Source organism: Erinaceus europaeus, chromosome 3 (genome assembly GCF_950295315.1).
Source record: "Erinaceus europaeus chromosome 3, mEriEur2.1, whole genome shotgun sequence".
NCBI lineage: Eukaryota > Metazoa > Chordata > Mammalia > Eulipotyphla > Erinaceidae > Erinaceus > Erinaceus europaeus.
Window position 1 is genome coordinate 80,768,706 of NC_080164.1, and position 6,000 is coordinate 80,774,705.

Below are 6,000 nucleotides of genomic sequence, written 5' to 3' on the forward strand. Positions count from 1 at the left end.
TTGTAAGTAGAAAGTATCAACAAAACCATAGAATAAGAGGGGTAAAATCCCACACATTCCCCACCACCAGAGTTCCATATTCCACTTCCTCCATGGGAAACTTTCCTATTCTTGATCTCTCTGGGAGCATGGGCCTAGGGTCATTATAGGGTTCAGAAGGTGGGAGATCTGGCTTTTGTAATTGCTTCTCCTATGGACATGGGCATTGACAAGTTGATCCGTACTCCCAGCCCATCCCTATCTTTCCCTACTGGGGCAGGGCTCTGGAGAGGTGTAGTTCCAGGGTACGTGTATTCCTTTGCTTCCTCTTTTCTTGTGAGACTCAGTTGAGTAGTTCTTGTAAGGTGTGAGAAAACTAAATAAAACTGTGGTAAATGTTTTCCTTATATGGCAAAATAAACAGCACACCCTATTTTAGGCTATTAAGTTATTGTTCTCCCAATAAAAGAAATAGTTACACTTAACTCTACAAAAATAAGGTAAAATTAGATATAATATGGCTATGTAAGGTGGGGTTGATTGTGGCAAATTCCTTTAGTTCTTTAATATTTGAGAGAACCTTTATTTCTCCCTTATATTTGAAGGATAATTTTGCAGGATACAATATTTGTGGCTGGAATTCCCTCTCCTTTAGAACTTTGAATATGCCATTCTACTTTCTCCTGGCCTCTAGAGTTTGTAAAGAGAAATCTGGTGAAAGTCTTATACGTCTGCCTTTGTATGTAGTTCTGTTCCTTTCCCTAGCAGCCAGCAAATTTTTTTCCTTGTTGTTGACTTTTGATAGTTTTACAGTAATATGCTTTGGCATTGGTCTTTTTGTATTTATAAATCTAGGTGATTGTCCTGCCTCTTGGATGAGAATGTTCTGATGATTTCCTAAGTGAGGAAAGTTCAGCTAAAATTGCTCTGAATATGGACTCTAGGCCTTTGGCATCTTCTTCCACTGCTTATTTTCATTGTCAGAAGGCTTGGAAGAAGCAGTATATTTAGGAGCCATTGTGGGGCTTAGATAAAGGTTCTCAGAAATCACAAACACAAGAGCAAAGATGCTCCCAATGCTTAGTGATGTAGAAGCAAGTATGAGAGAAACACACTGGCTTGGTTTCCCCACACCAGATCTCAAACACACACAAGGAGTTATCCAGCTGTTGCACCTGGCATTAAAGGATTTGTGGGGGTGCTCAGATACATAAACCTGCAGTCTATACATACAGTAATTTTATTTGAATTGTAATACAGGAATGTATAATTGACTCAGAAAACAGAGCATGTGCTTTATCATTTTCACTATCTTGATCAACTTTTTAATGAATATATTTGAAAAAACTGCAATAGAGTGAAGCTGAGAAAGTCAAAGCGTGAAGCGGCAAGGTGCTAGGCTTGCATTGCGGGCAGGAGAGAGGATCCAGGGACTCATGGCGGTGTGGTAATACAATTGTTTATTCACACAGGAACATCCAAAAGTCAGGTGTGAGCACGGAGGGTTAGGCCACGTGGCATCAAGCAATGGCCACCTTCTGCTCTGCATGCCAGCCCTTCTCCAGGTTGGGATGCGGGAGAGAAAAGAGCAGAGAAGAGAGAGTGAAACCTGGAACAGAAGTGGGCTTTATAGGGTAAAAGCTGGAAGTGGCAAGTCAGGAATGGAAATGGTTAGGAAAGGGGGTGGAGAGAGGCAAAAGGCATGCTGGGAAGGTGAAGCATCCATAGCAACTGTTGGGATGTTTTAACTGGTGGGATTAATGATTATGTAAGTAGGCCATACTATCAGCAATACAGCATGGATCACAGAGAGCTAGTTTAATGCCTGACAGCAAGGGATGGCTACTGTTCTCTGGTTCTTTTTCTGTCTCATGAAATAAATAAGTATAAAGAAAACTAAAAGTAGTTACTTCCATTTATCTCATCTATTTTTCTTGAGAATAAAATCCTTTACATGGAATATCAGCAGATCTGGCAAATATGAACAATCTGCAGACAGAATAATGAAGTAATATTTGGTACATTCTTGTACTAAGACACTGCTACTTCTCTAAAACTAAAATTTATTTTTGTTTATTTTGCCATATAAGGAAAACATTTACCACAGTTTTATTTATTTTTCTCACTATGTCAAGTATGATTGAAATTGTAGTGTTTATCTCTCTGGAATGCCTTTCAGTTCCATCCATGTTGTTGCAGATGAGAGGATTTTATTTATAACTAAGTAGTGTTCTGTTGTGTATATATACACAATATCTTCCACCCGTGTTCATTACTTCATGGTCAGTGAAGTTGTTTCTGGTTCTTGGATATTGTAAATAATTCTTCAAGAAACATGACAGTGGGGAGTCAGGCAGTAGTGCAGTGGGTTAAGCGCATGTGTTGCGAAATGCAAGGACCAGAGTAAGGATCCTGCTTTGAGTCCCGGCTCCCCCATCTGCAGGGGAGTCTCTTCACAGGTGGTGAAGTGGGTCTGCAGGTGTCTTTCTCTCCCCTTCTCTGTCTTCCCTTCCTCTCTCCATTTCTCTCTGTCCTATCCAGCAACCACATCATCATCATCAACAACAACAACAATAACCACAACAACAATAAAACACATGGTCAGCAAAAGGGAAAATAAATAATAAAAAAGAAGTGTAACTTAAAACATGACAGTGTATATAACTTTAAAAAGCATTTATTTCCTGGTGCATGATGATAAAGAAGGACCTAAATTTGGGGTGAGAGTATTTTGCAGATTCCTATCATGGTGAAATGAGAAATTTTACCAATGTATTAACAATTGTATGTAAATAATTAACCACACAATAAAGGCAAAAACTATGTATTTATTACTTATTTATGTGTTTATTTTATAGAGAGTGGAACTGAAACCAGGCAATAAGCAGTACAGCATATAAAACCATGCAAATTAGGGTCTGGGCAGTAATGCACAGGTTAGGCACACACAGTGTGAAGCACAAGGACTGGAACAAGGATCCTGGTTTGAGCCTCTGGCTTCCCACCTGCAGAAAGGTTTGTTTTACATCTGGTGAAGAAGGTCTTCAGGTGTCTTATCTTTCTTTCCCCCTGTTGGTCTCCCCTTCCTTTCTGTTTATATCTGTTCTATCCGCCACCAATAGTAGTAGCAACAACAACAATAGGAAAAAAATGGCCTCCAGGAGCAGTGGATTGATTGATCATGCAGGCACCAAGCCCCAGTGATAACCCTGGAGGTAAAACAAAACAGAATAAACAAACAAACAAAAATGCAAATCAAGTGATATAACTACTGAGCCACTTCTCCAGTTGCTGTAGTTCATCAGTTGTCAAATTAATGGTATTTTCTATTTTCACAATAAGATTCTAGAAGTGGGGTAACTAGATTGTAAATAATTTCCATAATTATTATTATTTTTTACTTTTTTAATGCTATTTTCTCTAATGGTTGCATCAGTTTATATTCTCACCAAGAGTGATAAGGATTCCTTCTCCCACATCCTTCTTGTCTTTTGCCTTTTGGATAATAATCACTCAAATAGGTGTGAAACAAAATATCATTGTTATTTTATTTTTCATTTCCTTAAAAATATGTGATAAAATAAGTCTTTTAAGATCCTCAGACCATTTTCTCGACAGGGTCATTCTTTATTTTTAACTGTTGAGGTTATGAGTTCTTTATATACTTTGGAGATTAGCCCAGTGTTAAACTTATGATGTCTCTCATTTAGTTGGATGACTTTTCATCTTTCTGCTAGTTTCTTTCATTCTGCAGTTTTTGTGTTTGATTTAGTCCTAATTGCATGTTTTTGCTTTTTTCTCCTTGTTTTTCTTATGTTATAGTTGTAACACCCCAAACATCAGTGAAGTGAAATCAATAATGTGGTGGTGTTTATAATTTATTTTAGTTATATATATATATATGGAGAGAGAGAGGTAAGAAAACTGCACTATCATAGGAGGTGTGTGTGTGTGTGTGTAGGGCACTAGGAAATAGCCCTCTCAGTAGGACATGTATATTGTCATGAGCTCAACCTGGGGGCAAGCCCCAGTACCACATGAGAGCATGATACACAAATAGAAACTCTGCTTCTGTGTCTCATACTTCGTATTTCTCTCTCTCTCTCTGTATATATAATGTAAGAATGAGAAAAGTCAGCTTGAGAGTATGGAAATATTCTTTATCCTACTAAATATAACTGCTGAGTTTTCCCAAAACTGTTCATTGAAGGGACTTTGATTGCTCCTTCACATACTCTCAAATCCTTCATTGCAAATACGTTGTCCATAGTGTGTGTGTGTGTGTGTGTGTGTGTGTGTGTGTGTGTGTGTGTGTGTGTGTGCGCGCGCGCGCGCTTAATGCCATCATGGGTCATGGTTGTTGCTGCTCCCATGTTTTCTCTTCTTTCTTTGTTCTCTCCCCCACCCCCCTTAGAAGGGATAAATTGACAGGGGAGTGGGTAGAGGGTGAGAGAGAAAGGACACCTGCAACACTGCTTTACTCCTCCTGACTCCCCTCTTTAGATATGTGTGAGGGGCTAGAATGCGGTCCTTGTGTATAGTACACTGTGCACTAAACTGGGTGTGCCATTCCTTGATCCACCGACCCCAGTTGTTTGGATTTATTTTTGTTGTCTCAGTTCCATTTTATTGATCAGTATCTGTTTTTATTATAAAATAATAAAAATCACTATCCTTATGTATTCTAATGTGAAGTCAGGGAATGTCTTACATACATTAGTATTCTTTTTTATCAGGAGCACCATTTCTATTCAGAAACTTTTGTCGTTTCAAATAACTTGCATGACCTTTTTGTCCTATTTCTTTTAAGAAGGTTGCTAAGCCTTTGATATAACTTCTGTTGAATCTACATATTGCCCTAGTTTTTTTTTTATTGATGTTAATTGTTTCAATCCTTGAACATGAAAATATTTTTTAATTATTTATTTATTCACTTTTGTTGCCCTTGTTTTACTATTGTAGTTATCATAGTTATTTATGTGATCATTGTTGGGTAGGACAGAGAGAAATGGAGAGGGGAGGGGAAGACAGAGAGAGGGGAGAGAAAGACAGACACCTGCAGACCTATTTCACCACCTGTGAAGCGACTACACTGCAGGTGGGGAGCTGGGGGCTCGAACCAGGATCCTTATGCCAGTCCTTGTGCTTTGTGCCATGTGTGCTTAACCCGCTGCTCTACTACCGCCTGCCTCCCATGAAAAATATTTCTCTTTGTGCTTTACTTTATTTATTTATTTATTGGGTAATTAATGGTTTACACTTGACAGTAAAATATAGTAGTTTGCACATGCATAACATTTCTCATTTTTCCACATAACAATTCAATCCCCACTAGGGTCTCCCCTGCCATTATGTTCTAGACCTAATCCCCCACCCCTACCCCATAGTATTTTACTTTGGTGCAGTACACCAAACCCAGTCCAAGCTCTGCTTTGTGTTTTCCTCTCTGATATTATTTTTCAACTTCTATGAGTGAGATCATCCTGTATTCATCCTTCCCTTTCTGACTTATCTCATTTAACATGATTCCTTCAAGCTCCATCCAAGATGAGGTGAAGAAGGTTAAGTTACCATTTTTAATAGATGACTTGTATTCCACAATTTTCCCAGTCATTCATCTGTTGCTGGACCCCTGGGTTGCTTCCAGATTTTGGCTATTACAAATTGTGCTGCCATGAACATAAGTATACACAAATATTTTTGGATGGGTGTGTTTGGTTGTTTATGATATGCCCCTAGGAGAGGAATTTCAGGGTTATACAATAGGTCCACATCTAGCCTTCTCAAAATTCTCCAGACTGCTCTCCAATTTACATTACTACCAGCAGTGCAGAAGGGTTCCTTTGTTCCCACAACCTCTCCATCATTGGTTGTTGCTACCTTTTTTGGTGTATGACATTCTCAAAGGGTTGAGGTGGTATCTCATTGTTGTCTTTATTTGCATTTCTCTGACAATGACTTGGAGTTGTTTTTTTTTTTTTTTTTCATGTTTGTTGGCCTTATGGATCGCTTCTGTGGTGA